The sequence below is a fragment of the Alligator mississippiensis genome, chromosome 1, assembly GCF_030867095.1.
Source record: "Alligator mississippiensis isolate rAllMis1 chromosome 1, rAllMis1, whole genome shotgun sequence".
NCBI lineage: Eukaryota > Metazoa > Chordata > Crocodylia > Alligatoridae > Alligator > Alligator mississippiensis.
Window position 1 is genome coordinate 412951604 of NC_081824.1, and position 25860 is coordinate 412977463.

The following is a 25860-nucleotide window of genomic DNA, read 5'->3' on the forward strand; positions in this document are numbered from 1 at the left end:
CTCTGGCACCCCTCCTAACTTGATGCCTGGGGCAAGTGGCCTTCTTGCCCACCCCTAGTTATGCTACTGCTTGGGCCCCTCTTTCTAAAAAAACTATAGAAAGAGCTCTAGCAATGAAGGTCAGCAGGGGCTGGTGTTACCCCCACTACCTGGGCCAGCGTATGTCCCTCATTACATTCTGTCTTCTGGGCACATCTATATATGCACCCCTGTTAGACTGGAGTAAACTTATTACACTGCAGCAGGATGGTACTTGTAATTATGGAGTTTTTTACTCCACAGCAGTGCACGTATAGACAATGCACTGGCTGGCAGGGGCATGAGAGTGCTTCAGTGTAGGGGCTGCCAGCTGCCTAGCCCCACACTGAAGCACCTTTGTGCCCCAGCCAGACTCTCTGCAGCATATTGGGAAGCAGCCCTGTGCTGGTAGGCTGACCCCCTGGGCCTGCTACCCTCCAGGGCTGCTCCGATGCAGCATAATGTGCTACTGTCCGAGGAGCAATAAGCTCTGGATTTTATTCATGTGCCTAATTGCACATGTTAGACATGCCCTCTGACACCCTGATGAAACTTTTTGTCATAACCCTTCATAGAAGCAGGGGCAGGTACACTGAGCTGCAGGCATCAGTATGGTTAGGCTGCTTTCCAAGCTGACAAATAGTAAAAGCTTTAGAAAACTGTAATTATTTGAAATAATTACAGGCTGGAGCATGACCTTCTCAGCAGCACAGCAGCAGAAAGGGATCTTGGAGTCATAGTTGACTCCAAAATGAACATGAGTCGTCAATGTAACGAAGTGATCAACAAGGCTAACCACACTTTATCATGCATTACCAGATGCATGACAAACAGGTCCAGGGAGGTGATGCTTCCCCTCTACATGGCACTGGTCAGGCCATAGTTGGAGTACTGCGTCCAGTTTTGGGCGCCGCACTTCGAGAGGGATGTGGAGAATCTTGAGAGGGTTCAGAGGAGGCCACTCATATGGTTAGAGGCCTGCCAGCAAGGCTGTATGAGGAGAGACTAAGGGACCTAGATCTCTTCAGCCTTCGCAAGAGAAGGCTGAAAGGTGATCTTGTGGCTGCCTATAAATTCATCAGGGGAGGGCAGCAGGGAATCGGAGATGCTCTATTTACTAGGGAACCCCCTGAAGTAACTAGGAACAATGGCCACAAATTGATGGAGAGCAGATTTAGGTTGGACATTAGAAAACACTTCTTCGCAGTAAGGGTTGCAAGAATCTGGAATGGACTTCCAAGGGAGGTGGTGCTCTCCCCTACCTTGGGGGTCTTCAAGAGGAGACTGGACAAGCATCTAGCTGGGGTTGTCTGACCCCAGCGCTCTTTCCTGCCCAGGGCAGGGGGTCAGACTCAATGACCTACTGAGATCCCTTCTGACCCTAGCATCTATGAATCTATGAAAATGATCAGTGCTGATCACATGAAACTGCTGATCTTGTAGCACACATTAAACCACCTGGAAGCCTTCTCTCAGAGCCATGCCACAACCCAGGACATGCAGCCCTGCCTCAGTGTCTCAAGTTTCTGATACCTCGGCTTCCTGATGCAGGAGCTCCTAGTTATTGACTGGGCCATGAGGAAGCACCTTGAGGAGATGATAGGGTGTGGGGTCTTTGAGACCTCCTGTGAGATGCACCTTAGGAGCAGGCAGACTCCAAATGGAGTCCAGTCAAAAACAAAACAAAACAGTGTCACTGGGGGAAAGTTGCAGAATACCCTATAGGGAGACACAACTTTAAGGCTACATAATCCCTTATCACCCACCCCTTGTCTTTCCCCTGAGCCCCACCCCTTAAGATTCCCTACCTTGCTCTTGCCTGCTGCCCTTCTACCCATAGTTGCCCTCAGGATTCCGTCTCAGTTGCCCCACTCCGGTCTAACTCAGTGCACCCTGTTCCTGCTCACTGCCTGCCTCTCTGGGCTGTCCTTAGAATCATAGAAAATTAGGATTGGAAGGGACCTCAGGAGGTCATCTAGTCCAACCCCCTGCTCAAAGCAGGACTAGCCCCAACTACATCATCCCAGTCAACACTTTGTCTAGCCAGGTCTTAAAAACTTCTAAGGATGGAGATTCCACCACCTCTCAGGGTAACTTGTTCCAGTGTTTTACCACCTTTCTAGTTAAAACTTTTTGCCTAATATCTAACCTAAACTCCTTTTGCTGCAACTTGAAACCATTTCTCAATGCTCTGTTATCTGCCACCACTGAAAACAGTCTAGCTCCATCCTCTTTCAAACCCCTCTTCAGCTAGTCCAAAACTGCTATTAACTCCCCTCTCGGTCTCCTCTTCTCTAGATTAAATAAACCCAGTTCCCTCAGTTTTTCCTCATAAGTCGTGTCCCCCAACCCCCTCACCATTTTTGCTGCCCTCTGCTTGACTCTCTCCAATTTGTCCACATCCTTTCTGTAGCAGGGGGGCCCAAAACTGAACGCAGTACTCCAGATGTGGCCTCACCAGTGCTAAATAGTGGAAAATAATCACTTCCCTTGACCTGATGGCAATGCTCCTACCAATGTAGTCCAGTCCATTAGCCTTATTTGCAACAAGGGCACACTGCTGGCTCATATTCAACTTACTGTCCACTATAAGCCCCAGGTCCTTTTCTGCAGAACTGCTGTCCAGCCAGTCAGCCGCCAGCCTGTACTGATGCATGGGATTATTCCAACCTAAATGCAGGACTTTGCACTTATCATTGCTGAACCTCATGAAATTTCTTTTGGCCCAATCCTCCAATTTGTCTGGGTCACTCTGAATCCTAGCCCTACCCTCCAGAGTACCTGCTACTCCCCCCAGCTTGGTGCCACCTGCAAACTTGCTGAGGGTGCAGTCTACGCCATCTTCCAGGTCATTGATGAAGACATTGAACAAAACCCACCCCAGGACCAACCCCTGGGGCACTCCACTTGATACTTACTGCCAACTAGACATCAATCCATTAATAACTACTTTCTGAGCCTGATTCTCCAGCCAGTTTTCTATGCATCTTACAGTACATTCATCCAGCCCATACTTCCTTAGCTTGCCTGCAAGAATGTTGTGGGAGACCCACGCTTTCCCCGATTCTCTTCTTGCTACCAACATATTTGTAGAAACCTTTCTTGTTACCCTTCACATCCTTTGCTAGCTGCAACTCCAATTGCTCTTTGATCCTGACTTCATCGCTGCATGCCCAAGCAATGCTCTTATACTCCTCCCTATTAATTTGTCCACATTTCCGCTTCTTATATGCTTCCTTTTAGTAACTAGTTTATTGAAGAGGTTCCTGCTAAGCCAAGCTGGTCTTCTGTCACACTTGCTAGTCTTCCTGCACATTGGGGTGGTTTCTTCCTGCACTCCCAATAAGGCTTCTTTCAAGTACAGAGAGCTTTTCTGAACTTCTCTTCCCCTCAGACTGGCTTCCCAGGGGATCCTGCCCATGAGTTCCCTGAGAGAGTCGAAGTCTGCTTTTCCGAAGTCCTTACTCTACTGCTCTCCATCCTTCCTTTCCTCAGGATCCTGAACTCAATCATCTCATGGTCACTGCTACCTGAGTTGCCATCCGTTACTACATCCCCCACCAATTCTTCCCTGTCTGTGAGCAGCAGGTCAAGAAGAGCATGGCCCCTAGTTGGCCTCTCCAACATTTGCACCAGGAAGTTGTCCCCAACACTCTCCAAAAAATTCCTATATTGCCTGTTAACTACTATATTGCCCTTCCAGCAGATGTCAGGGTGATTGAAGTCCCCATGAGAACCAGGGCTTGTGATTGGGAAACTTCTGCTAGCTGTTTGATCAAAGCCCCATCCACCACTTCCTCTTGGTCTGGCAGTCTATAGCAGATACCCACTACAACATCACCCTTGTTGCTCTCCCCTTAACCTTAGGCCTGTTGAAAGTCTCTGGGTTATTTACAGTTTCATACTGGAGCTCTGAGCAATCATATGGCTCTTTTACATAAAATGCAACTCCTTCTCCTCTTCTCCCTCCTTCCTGACCAGTTTACACCCATCCATGACAGTGCTCCACTCATGAGAGCTATGCCCACCAAGTCTCTGTTATTCCTATCATGTTATAGTTCCATGACTGTGCAAGGACTTCCAATTTTTTCTGCTTGTTTCCCAGGTTCCATGCATTCATGTATAGGTACCTGAGGTCAACTGCCCTACTTTCTCAGGAAGTATGAGAACACCTCCCCTGTTGTTGTTAATCTTCCCTTGCTTCACCATGGATGCCCCTCTCGTCTCTAAGCTACCCCTTGTCCCCACAGCCCCTAAAGCTAGCTTGAGTGCCCTAAATCTAATTATAACTACTCTCTCTTGGCTCTCCTTAGTCACACTTCTCCCTCTCTCTCTGGCACCAGGCTTAGCTAGCCTTTTCTGCCCCATCTCTAGAAGTGGCCATGCCCCCCGCCCCTGCATTTATTAGCCCCATGAGCAGAAAGGCAGGAGAGGCAAATCTTCCATATTTACACAGGTTGCCAGGCTTTACCTCTGTAAGGCCCTGGTACTCACAATAGGAGCCAGGAACAGTAGACTCCCTTGTATCAAAGCCAGAGTCCCACTGAGAGTGGGAATACAGAGACTTGGCTCTTGTGCAGGAGAAGCAGCTGCCCCAGGGTAGGAGAGCACTCATTGCTTTGATGCAGCTTTTAGCATGTACAGTTTAAGTTTTGTACAAGCTGGAGGTGACCAGTTACAAGAGATGGTCTGTACCAGTATCACACACTTGAAATGTTAAGACAGCAGTGAACTAGACAAATCTCTGCTGGTTTAAATGAGAATAGGGGAAAAAAAGCAGGGGAAACTTTCCTAAGGAATATACGTGTCCAAGCCCACAGATTTCTCCAAGGAATCCACAAAGAGAAGCTTTCTATCTTCTGTGCTTTACCCATAGGAAGGGTACCGAGGGATGAGAGATGGATGGAGTAGCATAGTGCTCTAGCAATTCATATTTGGCACAGTCCCATGAGGGCCATAAACAGCCAGACAGTGTTCAGCCAGCTGTGCTCTATACTATGCTGGGATGATGATCTAGCTCTAGGGTTCAGGATTTGTAAACAGTCCCAGGAAGACACTGAATAGAGCTGAAGAATCAGCTATTAGCTAGACATAGAAGTAGCAAACATAGGTATGAGGCACTTTAGGACACCTTAAATGAGCTGTAGCAAAGAGAAAGAAAGCAGAGGATTTAAAGAGAACTGGTACTTCCATTTGGATTCCTCATCTTATCTTCCACCTGTCACTCAAGGATGCATGTAGTACCATTGGCAGCAACTGCTGCTGATTTTGTAGTCCTGAGGGGCATCTACAGCACTGACAGCTTCTTGCTGTTCCAGAGTATGGAGCTCATTTTGATGCAGATATCACCTCATGGATCCTGTGTCCTGCACAACTCTCCAGATTCCCTGCTCCCTTCAGTGCTGTAATTACCTTCCCATGGCAGCTACATCAGATTACTGGCATATAAAAGTAATAAGAGAACTGAATTGCATTTTTAGCCTTTCTAATGCAATTTTGGTGCTAAAACAAGGAGAAGCCAGCATCATGTAAACAGTTAATCCTTTGCAGATAAACTATGATCCGGAGGCAACTGGTAAAGTACCAAGGAACCAGCTGTTCATCTGATGCCAACTTCTTTATTCCTAGCAACCAAATTGCATTAAAAGAAGCGACTCCACATTAGACAACAACACTACCATCTGCAGTATTTTACTGTGGCACAATCCCTCTAAAATTGTGTTAGTACCAGTACCATCCTGACCTCAATGTTGTTGCTAGAGACTTAATTTTATAGTAATATTTTAAAGAAGTTAAGCAATTCTTGGAAAAAGACAACTCCCATTCCAATTGATTTTCAAACTAAAACCAAAATTGGCTGCATATGAACACCCTATTTTTAAATAGCCTGCCTCAACAATATTCCAAACTCTAGTCAGTGTCCCACCTCCAACCTTCATTTAATTAAATAGTCCTAAACAAAGTTGACAAGCAGAATGGTTTGGAAATATTCTTTTTTCCAAAGCACATGAACTTTGTCTGACTGGGTAGACATAAAACAAATGGTATTTTATTTTCATACATACCCTGCAACAGCTACTGAGTAATGTGGTTAGGGGTTATGTATATTACTGACCTACTCCTTGGGGAGGAGACAAACTCCAAAAAGTATGGTTTCACTGCACACAAAGGGAATCATACTTTTAAAATGATATATTGATTTTTCTCACTAACATTCAGCTAACTCTTGGAAAACAGAGCGTTTTTGACCTTTGAATTTTTTCTTGGTAAGTAATCAATGCAGAAGTAAATTAACTGTAAAAAAAAAAAAAAAAAAAAAAAAAAATACTGTTTTTTCAATTTTATAATGGATCCATTCTAATGCGACAAAATGAAGAATGATCACAAGATTCATAGTGTTTGAAAAATGCTTTTAACTGCTTTAGCACCAGCATATATGCAGCACAGCATTCATATTCCCTTTTAAAAAAGCACAGAGATTACTGCTGAAGGAAATGTAAGCAGTAATATGAAGCAAATAATCTTGATCTTTACTACAAAGCATGCTGCCCTAGAATTTTTAAATCAAGACTGTGCACTTAAAAAGCTTTGACCAGTCTCTTCTTTTAATACATGAGGCAATCTTTCCAAAAGTGCATAGAGGTAGGCTTTTTATTTAAGTTCAGGTTATTTTCCAGCAGGCTACACCTGGCACAGCTCAGCTTCAATGATGCTTTTATAAATAATAGAGAACATGGATCCAAACTGTGCCCTCGCAACATATCCATCGCCTTTGATTTCAGCAGTTGACTTCAATGGAATTGCACAAAGTTCAAGTTAGCATTCAGCCCAGGGAATGCTAAGAACTCCTTGAACTAGAAGCAAAAAGTACAAAATTATAGAAGTGGAAATGTCTTTTGTTACAGATGATTGTGTGCATATTTAGAATTGTTCAGTGCTTTTCCATCATAGAATTCTTTTCAAAGAATGTGCACCACAATTTACCACTGAGGGTATATACAAAAAGAAAAATGACCACAGTTAGAAAGAGGGGATGGATTTACCACACACCATTTGCTCCATGGTAAGTGCTGTACATTCTCTCTCAACAAGAAGCATGTTGACAGTAAACACAGGCTCGTGCTTGATAAGTCATAGTCAATTTTAATTTACTGAATTTGGGGTTTTTGTCCCTACCTGATACTGACTAAACATAACCTGGAACCATCATTTTTAGTCATACGCTCCCCAGTGTCAAACCTCCACTCCTGACCATCTCAAAGAGAAGCTATTCAAAGTTCAAGTAAAAGCTGGACTACATGAAGGTAAGACTCTTCTCAATTTGTACTCAGGCTAGGACATGAAACTGAAGCTACCTTAGTGCCACTGATAGATGATCTCCAGGGATCCTGGTTTTCTCGGATTAAAAAAAAAAAATCCCCAATTTTTGGTTAAAAAAGTAACCCAAAAACCACATCTTTCCATGATTTAAATAAAACACCACTATTATATATAGATATAGTATATCTATATTGTTCTATTCTAGTGGTCTTTCATTTTAATCATGAAAAAAATGTGGATTTGGGGCTACTGTTTTTAAACCAAAAATTGGAGATTTTTTTTAAATCAGAGAAAACCAGGTTCCCTAATGATCGCTTCTTATCAATGGAAAGAGAGACAATATCTACTGTATTCTTATCCTCCTGGGCCTCCCTGCACCATCTGAAAGACAATATTCTGCTGTTTCACCTGAAAGAGGTGGCAGACGTTTAGGATAATGAGCTGTAGAGGTTTGAATCCTTCTAGGAGAGACTTAGCCAGTGAGTAGCTATGAGAAATTCTACTCTTATCACAAATCTCTTTGTAGAGTCTCACAAAGATTACTTCTCCCTCCAGTCCTTGTCAGCCTGCACATGCTGTTGTGGTCAGATCATATGGACTCAAATAAGAAAAGTATGCAAATGATACAGGCCTCTTGCCATCCCTGCATGCAGTCACATAACCATGACCCAGATAGCCCACTGCTGAGGCAATATCACCTTATGGATGAGAAGCAGCAAGCAGAAGCTCAACCCAAGCATCACTTCTATCTTGCTGCTAAAGCAGAGAACATTTTGAAGACCTTCAAGCTAGACTACAGTGCCCTTCATTTGAAGGAAAACTTCCACAAGTGATCCATAGGGTTACCCATATCCATAGGGTTGCCCATTCCTCAGTTAACATTAGGGGTTATAGGCTCTACAGGCGGGATAGAGAAGGAAGGAAGGGAGGGGGTATGGCGCTGTATGTCAAAGAGCAATACATATCCTCTGCCAGCAAAGTGGGGTCGGAGGAAGGGCAAGCTGAAGTGCTCTGGGTCAAGATACAAGGGGGTCATGGGGAGAGGGATTTAACGGTGGGAGTCTCCCCCAACCAAGGGGAGGAGCTGGACCGGGAATTTTCGGGCCAGCTTGCAGAGGCACTTAAGGCAAGGGATGTAGTTGTCCGGGTAATTTAGATCACCCATGACATCTGCTGGGAGGAGCAGTCAGACAGGTTGGACTGTTCCAGGAGGTTCCTGGCCGAGATACAGGACCTCCACTTAACCCAGGAGGTGCACAGTCCCACCAGAGAAAATGCCCTGTTGGACCTGGTCCTGGCCACAGGCGATGATCTGGTAAGGGGGCTCCAGGTCGTTGACCACCCGGGTGATAGCGACCATCGCTTGCTGGAATTCATCATCCAGCGCAGGGTGACAAGGGCCTGCAGCGAGGCAGTAGCCCTATACTTCAAGAGGGCCAACTTCATCGAGTTGAGGAGATTGGTGGGAAAGGTGCTGGGGTTCTCCAGGGCAGGGGAACTCAGTGCCCAAGATGAGTGGTCGTTCCTTAAGGAGACGATACTCAGGGCCCAAGGGGTGACAATTCCAACAAGAAGCAAGGGGGACAAGAGTGCCCAAAAGCCCCCCTGGCTCACCAAGGACGTCCAGGAATGCCTGGTTGCCAAAAGGAGGCGTACACCCGGTAAGGGGGGGGGGGGTGCGGCTATCTCTAAGAAGAGTATACCTCCACTGCTCGGGCCTGTAGGGGGGCTGTTAGGAAAGCTAAGGTGGACATAGAGCTAGGACTAGCATCCAAGATCAAAGATAATAAAAAGTCCTTTTTCAAATATATAGGAAGGATGAAGAAGACACCGGGAAATGTGGGGCCCCTGCAAGATACGCTGGGCAATCTGGTGGTTGTGCCAGAGGAGAAGGCAGACCTCTTTAACAAATTCTTTTCCTACATTTTCTTGTGCAGGCACCGGGACTCCCCCATCATGATTGAAGACAGACTCGAGGGGAACGCCTCAAGACCTAAGGTTGAGGAGGACCAGGTTAGAGTGCTTCTGGAGGGTCTGGACACGTTCAAACCAGCAGGTCCAGATGCTCTCCACCCCAGGGTGTTGAGGGAGCTAGCAGGGGTTACTACAGGGCCCTTGGCATGGCTTTATGAGCGCTTGTGGTGCTCGGGCCAGATGCCAGATGATTGGAAGATAGCCAATGAGGTCCCCATCTTTAAAAAAGGGAGGAGGGAGGACCCGGGCAACTATAGGCCCATCAGTCTTACCTCAATCCTGGGGAAACTCTTTGAGAAGATCATCAAGGAGCACATCTGTGATGGGCCGGCATCGGGGATGATACTCAAGGGCAATCAGCACGGTTTCATTAGGAGCAGGTCATGTCAGACCAACCTGATTGCCTTTTATGATCAGGTCACAAAAGCATTGGGTGCAGGTGTCGCCATGAATATAGTCTTTCTGGACTTCAGCAAGGCCTTTGACACTGTCGACCACCCCATCCTCATTAAAAAAACTAGGCGACTATGGCATCGATGGCTACATGGTCAGATGGATTGCAAATTGGCTGAAGGGTCATACCCCGAGAGTGGTGGTGGACGGGTCACATTCGACCTGGGGGGAAGTGGGCTGCAGAGTCCCCTAGGGCTCGGTCCTTGGGCCTGCACTGTTCAATTTCTTTATCAGTGATTTGGACGATGGGGTGAAAAGCAACCTGTTTAAATTTGCTGATGATACCAAAATTTGGGGTAAGGTGGGCACGCTAGCAGGGAGGGAAAGACTGCAGCAAGACCTGGATAGGTTGCAGGGGTGGGCTAACAAAAACAGGATGCATTTCAATACTGACAAGTGCAGGGTGCTGCGCTTGGGCAGTAGTAACCAGCAGCACACTTACAAGATGGGAAACTCCCTTCTTGAGAGCATGGAGGCAGAAAGGGATCTTGGAGTCGTCATTGATTCAAGCAATGATTCTGCTCTAAGATGCTCTAAGATGATTGTTATCAAACACAGGGATGCCCGACTGAATTTCATCAGTGTTCTAACAGTATAAAGTAGGTGGGAGAAGGAGGGGCATCTGGTGGCTGATAATTAAATGGCAGGTTATATGGATAAGATAAATTACTAAGTTTCTATACTGTCAAGAGATGAAGGAGTTTAGGGAGAAAAATTGCTTGATAAGACTTTGGATAGTTTTCTCTCTCTCTGAAGGAGGAACATTCAGTCCTGAACTTAAATTTTATGGAGCTTTTATTCAGCCTCCTTTGAAAATGTTACTCCCAGTAATTTATCAATAATATTTATGCCAGAAAATTAACTAAATTATTTTACTGTGTTCTGTTCAACTAAAAGCTTGTGGTGAAATAAATTCTTCACATTAGTATTCCTGACTTCATTTAATTCTGTCTGTAAATCCATAGAAGTCCTTGACATAAGGCTGAAGGCCTTGATACTGCTTCCATTGAAGACAACAACAAAAAGCTTTCATTGTTTTCACTTGGTATAAAAATCTGGTTCTGAAACAAAGTAAAACCTTTTATTTCTAAATCCGTTAAAAATGTTGCTCTCTTTTTAAAGGGACTAAAATCCAATATTGTCCAAAGCAGATATTTTGCCTTTTTTGTAACACAAAGCAAGAATCTAATCCAGAAACAGTTGAGCATTGCCAAACTCAGCTGTTATAGCTTCATTACAGAACGTTATGCAACCATTGTATACGCCATTTTCTGTTGGCAGAATAATTATTACTGAATGGTTTAGAAGCAATGACTGAAAGCTGCTGCTATGCTATTTATTATCCTTGGTTTTTAGTAAAAATATTTTTTTAACCAGAGGAGCACATTAAGAAGTGATTAGCTATGTTAGCCTGAAGTCAAGCAGAAGATAAGGGGTTACGTTGCCCTAGGCAAGGTAGCAGCACAGGGCACACCTGCATGTGTGGTAAGTGGCCCCGCAGATGGGACTGCAGCACCACATACTGCATGTCCACACTCATCTGGACACAGCCTTAGAAGCTACCTGGTTCAGAGGCATGACCTTTCATAGGCAACAGCCTACTTGGCTAGATGCTAGAAATTGACAGGAAGAAAAAAAAAGATGTTATATAGACAAGAAAGGGATAAGGGGAGGGGACACTGCTAAGAGCTAATAAAAGTGAATTGGTTCGGGGTAGCCAACCAACAGCACAAGTGCCACAAGTAACATGGGCAGCCTGTGTGTGTGTCATGACAGATTAGGGAGGAGAGAGGCAGCACAGGGGCAGATAGTGTAGGGAACAGAAAACAAAGCAGCATATGTGTAGAGAGCAGAGGATAGTGAGCAGAAAGCATAGGTCCAACATTCTTTTCCATGTTCCTTACTGCACTACTACATCTGACCACCAACCAGCTTCAACATCTTTACCAAAGTATCCAAGAAAATGGGACCGATGCTAGACATTCAGAAGACTAACAAGCTCATAATAAGCAGTCCCCAGCTTCAGTAACTCAGATTCATGGTGTGACTCTGTAGAGCATTATTTCTTGTACCTCAGAAGCTGACATAGATGAAGAAATCTAACATTGCCTTAAAAGTGCAAGTGCAGCCTTCATACACCTGAGGGAATGGGTGTCCAAAGGTTGTGACATCAGATCTGAAACCAAGTTTATAGTTTATCAAGCAGTCATGAGACCCAACTTACTGTATGGAGCTGAGATGTGGACAATGTGCAGGAGACACCTCAAGTCACTGGAGAAGAATCATGAATGCTGCCTGCAGAAGTTCCTTAGAATCCAGTGACAAGACAGATGCACCAACGTCAGTGTCTTCTCACAGTCAAACACAATGAGAATCAAGTCACTGATAATCCAACAGCAACTTTGCTGGGCTGGCCATGTCATCTGGATGTCCAACTCCAGACTCCTAGCTCAGTCAAGGTGCATGCTCAAGAGGAGGGCAGAGAAAGTATTTCAAGGATGTCCTCAAGGCCAGCTTGAAACAAAATGTAATATTGATAGTCTTCCATGCGTTGATAGTCACCCAGGACCACCTCAAATGGAGGAAGAATCTGCAGCAAGAATCTCAGTACTTTGAAACTTTATGACAACAACAGGAGATGGAAAAGCAGGAGTGCCATAAGCAGCATGTCACAAACTGAATCAAGAATCCAAAGCCACCCACCCCACATGAAAACATGTGTCCAAGTTGCAACAGAGTATGTTAATCCTAGAATACCTTGTCAGCCATCTTTGGACCCACAGCTAAAACAGTCATGGAATACAATTACTCTCAACAAGTGATTGCCAATGAAGCTAATGAGTGCAGGGAGCAGAAAAGAGAGCAACAGATTGGGAAGAGAGCACAAGATAGTGAGCAGAAAGCAGATCAGCAACTCAGGCAGGGAAGGGGGATCAGAATGGCATTTGAGGAGGGTGCAGTGCTCTATTTGTGGTACACCTGCCAAAAAGGTTGGCCCTCACCAAATTAGATCAGTTAAAATGAACAAGGAAACTAACAGCTAGAGAGACATTGGAATCAACACCTTGCCCAGGTAATGGAATGAGAATTATAGTCCCTGTTGAGATGAAGTTTAATCACAATCCATTCTGTGGATGATTTCTTGTTCTGCAGTTTCACATTCAAGTTGCTTTTTAGAGTCTTTTTGATTAAAAACAGCTACTAAGATCTAAGATGGAATGTAAGAGCTGCTGTAAGCTACTCTAAGATGGAATGTCAGGGAAGGTTAAAATGTTCTACTCCAGGCTTTTCTGAGTTTCTGGAACTGATGTCGATCTGTATCTTTTCATTTGTTTTGTAAGGATTACCCATCTGGCTAATGGTAGATGGTGAGTGAATGCTTACCTCGTGGAAGATTTACAAACTATAGCTTCCAGGGAAAGGAACAAGCAACAAGGAGCAGAGAGAGCAAGAAGAACAAGAGAAACAAAAATGCAATAAATCATTTTATGGATCCTTTAAAATGTTCCAATGCAAAAAGATATAACCTATGATGGACAAGGGTCTTTGGGTGAATCTGATATCTTTTATTAGACCAACTTAAATAGTTAAAAAAAAAATTCTTAGCAAGCTTTCAGGTTCAAAAACGCTTTATCAGGCTGAAGAAGCATCTGCAGTTGGTGTGTGCTCTTCCTGGATGGAATGAATAGTAAAGAAGCTGGAGGCCAGTATGCATGCAAGAAAGGCAGTCAGTGAAGATGTAAATTTAGGAGTCAGTGGGTGAGAGACAGACAGAGCCAATGACTAGGGGTGAACTCAGGTGTCTTTATGGGAACACCAAAAGCATGGGCAATAAACAGGACAAACTGGCATTCCCTGTGGGAGATGAGGAATTTGACCTCATTGGGTTAATGGAGACCTAGTGGGATGATACACATGATTGGGCAGTGGATATTGAAGGTTATAGGCTCTACAGGAAGGATCGGGTTGGGAAGAAGGGAAGAGGTGTGACCCTTTATGTGAGAGGGTGGTACCCCTTCTTGCAGGTCACATTTGATTGCAGGGAGGGGTCCCTTGAGGCCCTGAGTCAAGATACAAGGAGGCCCAGGAGAGGGAGACCTAATGGTGGGAGTCTACTAAAGACCTCCCTACCAAGAAGAGGAGAGTGATCAGGCATTCTCCAGGGAACTGTCTGAGCCAGCCAGCCATAAAGACCTGATTGTCATGGATGACCTCAACTACCCTGACATCTTTTGGGAAGACCATTCAGCCAGCTCCAGCAGGTCAACCAACTTCTTGAAAGCTAGTGACGACCTGTTCTTGACACAGGCAGTGAAAGGACTGACTAGGGGTAAAGCCACTCTGGACATAGTCCTGACTAAAGCGGAAGACATGGTAGGCAACCTGAAGATTGGAGGTACTCTGGGTGACAGTGATCATGATCTGATTAGGTTCACCATCCACTGAAAGGCTGGGAATTCAGTCAGTAGAACAGAAGTCCTACACTTCAGAAGTGCAGACTTTGGTAAACTCAGGAGTCTAGTTAGGAAGGCCCTCTGCAACCAGCAACGGGATGATTTGGGAGTTCAGGAATGGTGGTGCTTCCTCAGAGGGGGAAATTCTCATTGCTCAAAAAGAGGCCATCCCCACGCAGTCAAAACAGGAAAGGGACCAAGAGACCCACCTGGCTCAACAGGGATATTAGGGAACTTTTGAAAAAGAAAAAGGAAGCATATAAGAAATGGAAAAATAGTTCAGCATCCAGAGAGGAGGACACTCATATGGCCAGGGTCTGCAGGTATGAGATATAGAAAGCAAAGGCAGGCATGGAGTTCAAGCTGGCACCCAAAATAAAGGACAACAAGAAGTCCTTCTATAGATACATAGGGAGCAAGGGCAAAAAAAACAAAACAAAACAAGCTCCACTGTGAAACTCCAATTGAATATGAAGGGGTGTCCCAAAGTTGATCCCTGAGAAAGGCAGAGCTCCTAAATACTTACTTCACATCGGTATTTCTGAAATCAGACAGGAGCTGTTCACCTGTCCAGAGGCCCAGGGAATATGGGGAAGACAACAGTCCACATGAAATCAGTCACAAACAGGTGAGGGTACTCTTAGAACATTTGGGTGTTTTCAAGTCTGCTGGGCCAGATGACCTGCATCTTAGAGTCCTGAAAAAAAATGGCTGAGCTCATAGCAGGGTCTCTGGTAAAGCTGTTCAAAGAGTCTTGGAATTTGGGAGTGGTCCTAAACAACTGGAAGAGGGCTAACATGGTGCCCATCTTAAAGAAAGGGAAGAGAGATAACCCTACAAAATATAGACCAGCCAGTCTGAGTTTGGTTCTGGGAAAAATCTTTGCAAAAATTGTCAAGGAGGCTATCAACAGCAAGCTCGTAACTGGTGTGGTATTAAGAAGCAACCAGCACAGCTTTGTCCAGGGTAGGTCATGCCTGATAAACCTGGTGTCCTTTTATGACCAAGTAACTAACCAGCTGGACAAGGGACATGAGGTTGACGTCTTTTTCCTAGACTTCAGCAAGGCCTTTGATACTGTTTCCCATGAGATTCTCTCTATTAAACTGGAGGGTACTAGCCTAGACCAGTCTACAGTGAGGTGGGTTGGCAACTGGCTCAGAGGCCAATCCCAGAGAGTTGTAATCGATGGGATAACCCCATTCTGGAGGGCCGTCTCCAGTGGTGACCCCCAGGGATTGGTGCTTGGGCCTGTGCTCTTTAACATCTTTATTAATTACTTCGATGAGGGGGTAGAAAGTGCAATGATTAAGTTTGTGGATGACACCAAGCTGTGGGTAAATGAGGGCACATCAGAGGATAATGTAAGGCTCCAGTATGACCTTGACAGACTGGTCCTATGGACTGAACATAATCAGATGAGGTTCAATAGGGACAAGTGCCAGTTCTTTCATCTGGGTAGGAAGAACCTTCACCACAACTGTATGATGGGTGGTGGTTTACTGGCTGGCACAGCATCTGAAAGGGACCTGGCAGTGACAATCGACTGGAAGATGAATTTGAGTCAACAGTGTGATGCAGTCGCCAACAGAGCAAATAGAACTTTGGCGTGCATATGAGCCAAGGTGTTGCGAATAGATCCAGAGAGGTGTTCCTCCCCTTCTATTCAGCACTGGGGAAGCCACAGCTGGAGTACTGTGTCCAGTTCTGGGCACTGCACTTCAGGAAGGAAGTGAATACACCTGAAAGGGTACAGAGAATAGCCACTCAAATGATATGGGGCCTGGAGGATAGGTCCTATGAGGAGAGACTCTGGGAACTGGGCCTGTTCAGCCTGAGTAACATAAAACAGAGGTGACTTGATATCTGCCTACCAGTATGTCAGGGGTGAAAACCAAGATCTAGGGGTGAAAATCTTCAGAAAGGCCCCCCTTGGGAGGATGAGGACCAATGGGCACAAGCTAATTGAGGAAAAATTTAGGCTTGACATAAGGAAAAACTTCTTTTCCTTAAAGGTAACTAGATTCTGGAACACAGTCCCACCAGAGGTGGTGCAGTTGACACCCTTGGAGGTGTTCAAAAGGATGCTGGACAAGCACCTTGTTGAGCTTTTTTGAGCCCATGGCAGGGGGCCAGACTTGATGATCTTACAGGTCCCTTCTGGTCCTTTGATTCTACGATTCCAATACAGGTAATAGAATTATATGGTGAGCATACGGTCAAAAAGGCTTCTTCACTTCATTTTTTAGTTTTTCATTTGAGGAAAAAGGCTATTTCTAACAACCAGCATTGTCATTAATAGTGTTGATCATCATTAAATATAAAGATGAATGTCATTTCAGCCTTAATCTCTCTGGCTTTTAAAAAAATTAATTTAACGATTACATATTATTCCTATCTGACTGGCTTTCATCATAGATTATATTCTGGTATAGTGACAGAGAGAGAGAGATATAGATAGTGTGCCCATCTCTGCTCGATGATCCAGTCCCATGCTGCCTTTGCCCGGGCAACTGGTCTTACTAGCCTAGAACTCTCGTGTAGACTGCAGAGGGCTCCTCAATGACCTTCTGGGTATCCCCCAAACTCTCCTGCCACAACTTCAGATGGTTCTCCAGTGGAGGGGGTCCCCTCGGAGGATGCCTCCAGAGTTGCCACGTGTCTTGGTGGATGCCTACGGGGCTCCGACCTCTCCTACACCCCGGCCACACGCCAACCTATGAGACAAGCCTCAGGACTTTTTATGACTGGCCCCTTTTGATGTCTTCCCCGGTACCCATGTGTCCTCCTCTGCAGACCGGTGCCTTGGGCTCAAGCCAGAGCCAGAGGGTCTGGTGATGCTCTGCCCTTGGGGCTACCCCTCTCAATGCCCTATGCATTCCACAACAGACGCTGTTGATTGTCGTCGTGTTCTCATGTGGTCTTCCATCTCCAAACGGGGTCTCTAATTCCCTGAGCTTGGTGTAGTGTGCTAGGCTCCCCTGCTCTAGACAGGGAACAGAATAAATCTAACTAAGAAAGAAAAGCATGAACCGAATGCTCACCAGCGGAGAAGCCCCACACCACAGGAACAACCCAGTGTGGAAAAACAAAAACAAAGGAATGACTACAAGAAACGCGAGAAGGAAGAGACAAGAAAGAAAAGCAAAGTAAAGAGGGGCAACCATGGGGAGAGTCCTGTGCCCCCTTTGCCCCTAATGCCCTTAAGCTGGCGTGTCCCCTGGGCCGGGGCCCATGCCTTCACCCTGGCTGGGGTCTCTCTTATCCCCTCCAGGATCCGTCTCTCCCTTAAGTTCACAGCACCTGCCGCCTCTGACCAGAGCTTCCTCACCGGCTCTTCTCGCTGCCACTGCCAGCCTCCCTGCTGGCTCATCTGATCCCCGCTGGTCTTCCACGGAGTGGAGATCCCCCACAGCACCTGTGATCGACGCCGCTGCCAGCTTAGCTGCCAACCCCTTTGATCTTCACCAGTCTTCCCTGGCACGGAGATCCTCCACAGCTCCCGCTGCCGGCTTCACCGCCGCTGCCGGCTTCGCTGCCGGCCCCTTTGATCTTCGCCAGTCGTCCCCGGCAAGGACATCCTCCGCAGTTGCCACTGCTGGCTTTGCCACCAGTTCCGGCTTCGCTGCCGGCCCCTTTGATCTTCGCCAGTCGTCCCCAACACAGAGATCCTCCGCAGCTGCCGGTGCCGGCTCCGCTTCCAGTACCGGCTCCACTGCCTGTGCCGGCTTCGCTGCCGGCCCCTTTGATTTTTGCTGGTCCTCCCCAGCATGGAGATCCTCTGCAGCTCCTGCTGCCGCCGCTGATGCTGGCCGTGCGGTTGGACGCTCTCCTCTCAGTGGTTCCCCGCTGCTCCTCCTATACTCGGCGCACCCCCACCTGTGCTCCCAGGGCTGGTTTTTACCTTCTCCAGGTGACGTCACCCAGCTCCAGCTGGAGATAGACGCAGCTGACAAACCACTCAGGTGGTTTTCCTTGGTGCGCCTCCTCACTTCTCTGGACCCCTGCAACAGGTAGGGTTTTTTCTTCTTTTACTTTCAACTGGGGTCTGCCTCTGGATGAGGCTTCCCCCTTGGTCAACCCTGCATCCCTGGGACAGAGAGAAAGAGATCATGAGAAAGAGCAAGAGCATGAGAGAGAGAAAGAGAGAGAAAAATATATATATCTGTCTATATCTCTATCTCAGAGAGAGAGAGAGAGAGAGAGAAATTATAGATAGAGAGAGAAAGAGCACGCGAGAGAGAGAGAGAGCACGCGAGAGAGAGAGAGAGAGAGAGAGAGAGAGAGAGAGAGAGAGCAGTCTTAGAATTTTTCAAGGGTAAAAAAAAAAATGTTTGTCAGCACCTGTTTGTTTAATTCAACTCTGTTAATTTCCTTCTAATGATTGTAATTTTATGCCTTCCACTAAGCAGCTCATTGTTCAGCAGGGTTCAAATGCTGCAAGTAATTCTGTAGAATGGTATGACTAATCCCTTTGCCACCTGTGTGTTAATTTGCATGTAGATTGGGGACTCATGCCACTTAGCAGAAGTAATAATTCCTCAGCCACTTCTTACATATTTTTTCTTTTCTTTTTTTCTGCTGTCTGCTTTTATTCCCCTTCTTATTTTCACGCTTAAAATCACTTGGTAGTCCTTTTATTCTTCATAATCCTACAGAGAAGTGAATGAAAAAGTAGCAGGCTTCTGTTTAATTTAATTTAACTACAACTGGATCAAAATATTTCTGAAGATCAGAAGTGTTTTCTCCAGGAATCCCCATTTCAGGTTTCAGCAATTTTCACAGTCATAGGGGTACTTTGAAAAATGTACATACAACTCTCAGTGCTTCTCGCATTCAGCACCACCTCTTGGTCTACCTCTATAGAAATTCTGATTGTGCCACTGATATAAAAATCTCATTTTTAGTACTGCCAACCTTTAGATTCTCAAGTCAGGTCCTAAACATAAGGGCATTTGGGGTGGAGGGGTGACATGACATATGTATGTATGTCAGCAGCAGCACCCTCTCACTGTCAAGGATGATTGTTCTCTATTATTGCCTTACCTGTGGGACTGAAGATGGATGACAATGCCAATCAGGATCAACAGGTTCTATTGTAACTGGGGCACATGTTTCTACATAGCGTGGTTGGTTCTAGATTCTTGTTTTGGCCCATTTCTAATACTTCTGCTTTTCCATCTCCCATTGTCATTATGAGGTTTCAAAGTACTGACATTCTTGCAGCAGACTCTTCTTCCATTTGAGGTGATTCTGGGAGATAGCATGCCATTTTTTCAAGCTGGCCTTGAAGATGTCCTTGAAGTACTTTCTCTGCCCTCCTCTTCAGCATACTTAACTGAGCTGGGAGAATAAAACTTGCTTTGGGAGTTTGGAATCAGGCATCCAGATGATATGGCCAGCCCAGCAAAGCTGACATTGGATGATCATCGCCTCAATGCTAAACGTTGGTGCATTCCCATGGTGTCTTCCCATTGGATTCAAAGAATCTTTTGTAGGCAGATGGTACAGGAGACACCTCAGGTAGCTGAAAAAGTATGTTGTCTACATACAGTAAGGCGGGGATCACAACTGCTTGGTAAACTATGAGCTTGGGGTGAACTTGGGTGTCTTTATGGAAACACCAAAAGCATGGGCGATAAACTGGACAAACTGGCACTCCTTGTGGGAGATGAGGAAGTTGACCTCATTGGGTTGACTGAGACCTGGTGGGATGCCTCTTTCTTCACCAACACAGGTTACTGAGTATACCGTAAGCCAGTCCTTTGCTCTCAACACCGGCTTCCTATGCAATTTTGAATAAGTTTCGAAGTTTCTTATTGTTAAAGTTGCTTCATGGCTTGAGTCCAGGATATTTAAAAGGAAAAAAAAAAAAATCTATGAAGCTCAGGACTGAAGATCACAGTAAACCACTACATTCCTCTGTCACATTGGAACAGTCTACAAGGTAGAACATATTGATGCATGGAGACAAATTCTTTGAGGAGCTATCTAATAAAGCCCCCATAAAGTAAAGATCATTACAGACTTCATCACCAGCTCCAAAGGCAATGTGCATTTCTTTAATATAAAAGAGGTAATATTTACATTTAAAATACATTTTAAAAATCCCTAAAACCCTATCAAAAACAAGAGACTAAGAAAACAAGCTACAGATGTGGATGCACTGCTGAAAGGTGCTCAGATATTATAGGATTAAATATAGTTTAAGAACATATATAGAATGGAATAGCATCACACGTTTTGTATAAGCCAAAATGTCTGGCCTTCATTCCAGCTTTCATGTCTTTACTATTTCCACCCCAAAACTCATTCTTGCTTAAGGGATATTGTATATCTCCATAAGCTGTGCAGTAAGTGCTTTACTATCCTCGTGAGCTAAAACATCCTAGCTGACCATATTCATTTGAAACCTGGCAAGCATCCATCCCAAAAGAAACTGAAATTCTGCTGCATGGCAGGAAATCACACTCAATTCCTAAAGGTCTGTTGAAATGACAGTACACTGAAGTTTGGCAAAGAAAGCATTTCTCCTTCAATGCACCCTGAGAGTGGTTCAGATAGCAAATCTGCATCCAGAATTTGATTTTCTTCATTTTAGACTTTCTTCAGAGAATTAACCAGTTGCTTTTCTATGAGGAGAGTTCATTTATTTCCCCTCCAGTCATAAGCACTTAATTGTTTTGTCTAAAAAAAACACAGGCAAGAAAGTTGTCTTAGCAAATACGTATTATTTATATAATTGCACAGCCAAAGCAACTGATGTATTTCTATGAAATCCAATCATTGTGAACAACAAAGTCTTTCATTACAAACTTGTGTAACCAGCTAATGACCAGACACAGCATGTTGTGTATGTTCAGCCCTTTGGTTGGAGAAAGTAGCCATTGCACAGTCTACCAGCTCTTAGCTACATTCTTCTAATAGGAAGGTTATTAGCAACCTCTCGCTATAGCATTTTATCAATGCCTGAATGCAGAGAGTCATGCTGTAATAATAAATTAATGGCTGATCATTAGTCCACCCTCCTGGCCTAAAGCAGAATATACACGCTGTTACCACTATCTACCTACCCTTCAGTAGAATCATCATAATCTACCCATCATACACATTTGTCACAGATGAATGGTACGGAAATTGAAATGTCCCGTGGAAGTCATGTGGCTTAAACCAAAGAGTCAATATGCTCTAGAACAAATTCTCAGGCCCCTGGCAGATGTTAAAGGTGCCATGGGATCTAATGCATAATCCCAACAATCACACTTCCCCATACATCAGCAAGCCCATCAGATGATGCCTGCTCCCAGCCTTGGGAGCATATCAGAATGCAGATCAGGTAGCTGGGAACATAGGAAGCCCATACACATGCTCCAATGCATTCTAATTGGAACACATCAGAGCAAACTCAGTTAATGCAATCAGAACTGCTACTCTTATTAAACTGCTGCAGCATCACATATTCAGGGTCCCACATTTCAAAATGACAGTGGAGGCACTTTAAAACTGGTCAAATGACTTTTAGTTAAAGTGCCCTGTGGCCACTTCAAAATATGGGACACTGAATATACATGATGCTGTGGCATTTTAGTTAGAGCATCAGTACGGGAGCCAGTTTAAAACACCCTCCCCCCACCCCTGCACTCCGGAATATGTGTATAAATACCCCTGGAGGCTGGGAGCCCGTTAGTTGCAACTCCCAGCCTCAGGGGCACACCACAGCCCTTGACTCCTATGTACACTCAAAGCTGGGAGCAAGTCAGCTGATCAGTGCTCCTAGCCTGGGAAGTGCATGGGAGTCAAAAGCTCACATGCACTCCCCAGGCTGGGAGAGCCAGTCAGCCTGGCCACCCATGCAATTTAAGGGACAATGGGAACCAGCCACAAAGTTATTACACATATATTGTGTAGCAGCTTTGTGGCTTATTCCTTATTTTATCACAGCATAAATTTCATTAACATGCAGCCTCGTACTTAAGATGCGATTAATGGGTTAATCAAGTCTCAAGTGCAGCATCTGCAAGGGACCGCTCAGAAAAATGATAAAGGACACACCCAATAGCCTGAAATAGTTTTACAGAATTATCATTCCTTTTCTGACCTCAGAGTCCATGTACTCAAGGGAAATCTACAAACAGCTTTGGAAGATAGACCCAGGAACAAAAACAATCATAATTTAATTGGACACTAAAACCAAAGGATTTACACAATGGTTTCATGGCTTGTTATAATTTAATGGCCATTTCTAACTTCTCTGTACTCCACAGGTAATAATAAACCTTTTCCCTTTTGAACAGCTTTACTCTTTTACATAATTAGATTATCTATTCAACTGCACTTCTCTTGTTTTGAAGATACTTCTGACACTTCTCTTTGCTCCACAATTTACAGGTTCTTGCAGCTTTTATAATTCTATTCTGTGATTAACACATGGAGCCATCGTTCTAGCTGGTGTTTAGTTTAGGCATAAGTGGATTAACTCATGGGCCATCTAGGCCACCGGCCCAGGGTCCCTTGCCTCAGCGTGGATGAAACCAGTGGCCTGGGCAGGCTGGGTGCACGTGACACAGTGAGCTGTGACTGCCAGACACTGTTCACTGGGTGCCACTGCAGCCAGACTGAGCTGTGGCAGGGCAAAGGGCCACCCCACGGAGCTCAGTCAATGCTGTACGCACCCAGCAGGCAGTGGTTCAGCACCCTTGGCACTGGCACCAACTCCAGCATGGACCCACAGGCAAGGACAGCCATGGTTCCTGCCCCAGGCTTAGTGGGGCAGTGCATCCTGCTCCTGCCACTGCTCCTGCTGTGCTAGCCAGGGACAGAGCCTGTGACTGCAGGGCAGGGTGCAATTGGGAGGGGCAGACCCAGGGGCCCAGTGAATCTTAATCTGCCCCTATGCTTAAGCTATTCTTGCTTCTTTGCCAGACCTGAGGAAGAGCAACTTGTCCCCGAAAACCCATCTAACATCTCTCTCAATTATGCAGTTGATACAATGAGTGATATTACTAAAGAAGCCTTGCTTTTCATATTCCCTGTAACCATCACAGCCAAAATAACAGCTGTCTCAGTGCTTAATTATACTTATACCTAGAAAGATTTTCTTAGTATTCAATTTAAGCTTCTTAGCTGAAAAGTAAATCAATTGCTATTTATCCTGTCCCCTTAGACATGCAGAACAATTCAGTGCTGTCCCTTATAATAACATTTTACATACTGAAAGACTGCTGTCATTCCTCCCCACATTTTCTAAACCTGCTATCTTTCTTGTTGTTCTCCTCTGGATTTGCTCCATCTCTCAAAGTATACTGCCTGAAACTGGACAAAGTACTCCTTCTGAAGCTTTATCAGTGCTGAGTGGAGTGAATGAATTGCTTCATTTGAAGCATATGCAAAATTCCTGTTTAAACACCATGGCACGATTATTTCTTTCTTCACAACTGAATTACATTGTTGACTTGAATTCAGTTTGCTCTCCAATGTAATCCCAGATCTTTTTCTGCAATACTGCCGCTTAGTCAGATATTTCCCCATTTTAGTCAGATATTCCCCTATTATGTCATTTGATTTCTCTTTCCTAAGGGTAGCTCTCTTTTCTTCTTTCTGTGGAATTCTCAACTTGATTTTGGACCACTTCTCCATTTTATCAATATTACTTTGAATACTAATTTTGTCCTCCAAAGTCTTTGCAACTGCTCTGCTCACTTTCATCCTCAAATACCATATTTACATGAATCCAAGATGACCCTGAATTTAAGACAAGCCCCTAAGATAAGCCCCTAAATTTTCCAGATGTAGAATCTAAGTATCAGAGAGTTGTCATGAATGTGCCCCTCCGCCCCTTCCCCCCACTACAGCAGGAAAAGCAATGGCTTGGGGTGGGGCATGGCTAGAAGGGGGTGGGGGTCAAGTAGCCTCTTTGCCCTCTGCCCCCGCCTTCTTCCCCCTGCAACTTTCCTGCACCCCTTGCAACCTCCTATCCACAGTTCCCCCCAGTGTCAGCTTCTCCTCCACCGCTTCTTCCTCTCTGCAATTGCACTCCCCATCCACAGCTCCCTTACACTCGACCAGTTATCCTATTAGAGAATGAAATTAAATTGTTTTGAAACTACATGCTCTTAACAATTCCAAGTTAGCTATTTTTATCACCTTATGATCTCTGTAGCAAGTTCAGGTTTTTTGCTAGCTCAAATAGTCTTCAAATATGATACAGTCCATATTCCCAGGGGACACCTGTTGCACAGGCAACCTCCTATATAAGTTTGTCCCTTAATGCAAACACAGTCCATAAAGGGTTAACTCACACATCTGAGTCCTCTTCAACCCCTGAGAAGGCACTTGTGCCTTACTGCTACTCCTTCCTTGCTGCAGTCTTCCCTCTCAGGCTGGCTGTGACTCAGCTCTGTGCTGTGGCACTGCTGGTCCCAGTCTCCCAGCCCCTGGGTCTCTTCCCAAACCCTAAGAGCCCCTGATCCAATACTGTAGATACTGGCCAAGCAACGCTCTTCACTTTCTGTCTGGCTTCCCCTCCCTACAAGCCTTCTGACTTCCTGTGGCTGTTAATTGTCTCCCTCAGCTAGCCCAGTCCTCCTGAGCAGCCTGTAATTAGCATTACCGCTCACAGCTGGACTGAAGCCACTAGCCCCACAGCCTGTCACAATCCTCTTGGCACTTATCTATTTTCTTTCTGGATCATTTGGTTTAGTATCTTTCTGAGTATAAAAGTTGGCTAGTCCCTAGGTCCTCCTCTATACCCTTTTGGAAGATAGGTGCTACATTTGCCACTTCTCCAGTCATCCACTTCAGACATTCCCCTGTCCTTCAGGTGTGCTGGAAGATAATTTCTAATGGTTCACAAGTTGTTTCAGTTAGTTTCTTAAGTGCTCAAGGGTGTATTGTGTCAGGCTTTGTCATCTTCAATACATCTAACTCACCTAGGTATGAATATTCTTTAACCTGATCTTTCTCTATGCTCCCTGCATTCTTATCCCCTTGTTAAAATAAATTGTGTTAAGTAGCTGATCACACATTTTTTTTAAATTGAAGCAAAAAGGCATTGAATGCTGCAGCCTTCTATGTCATCTGTCATTTCCTCTCCTCCCCGTTAAGTAATGGACCTGTACCTTCCTCTGTCCTGTGTCTTCCTCTGTTCTTCCTTCTAATGTATTTACAGAATGCTGTGTTGTTGCCCTTGTCATGTACCTGATCAGCAGTCACTTATTTTGTACCTATGATGTTCTGCCTTTATTCTTATATGCTTTTTCCCAGCATCCTAATGAAGAAAGAACACTGAATATGAAAGTAAGAAAAGTAAGGCATTTAGGAGTTTTTTCTAAATACATTAAAGTCCTTTCAAATACATGTTTCTATATACAGAGCCATGCATGTTTCTATGGAATACTGCATATGTAGGGCCCAAATTATAAGCATCCTCACCTACATGTATTTAGGGACACCCAAGCATTTGTGCATGTGTCAGTACAAATCCCTGCATGCACAGCTGAAAGATTTTAGAATCCAGCTGCCACAATGGCAGATGGTACAGAACAAAAAGCTGTAGGTAACTGTTTGTGCAAGCAACATTGTTCAAACAGAAATGGAACTGTTGGACCCCTTATTGAAAATTTAGCCTCGTCATGTATAATAG

General features: G+C 44.9%; 1 long non-coding RNA gene across 1 annotated transcript in view; it reads right to left on the reverse strand.

The window, feature by feature from the left end:
- Positions 1-24788, reverse strand: part of LOC132250227 (uncharacterized) — an 88310-nt gene extending 63522 nt beyond the window's left edge. The window contains exon 1 of the long non-coding RNA XR_009461877.1: positions 24518-24788. This is a non-coding gene — a long non-coding RNA (uncharacterized LOC132250227). The remainder of the gene's footprint in view (positions 1-24517) is intronic.
- Positions 24789-25860: the final 1072 nt, after the last annotated feature.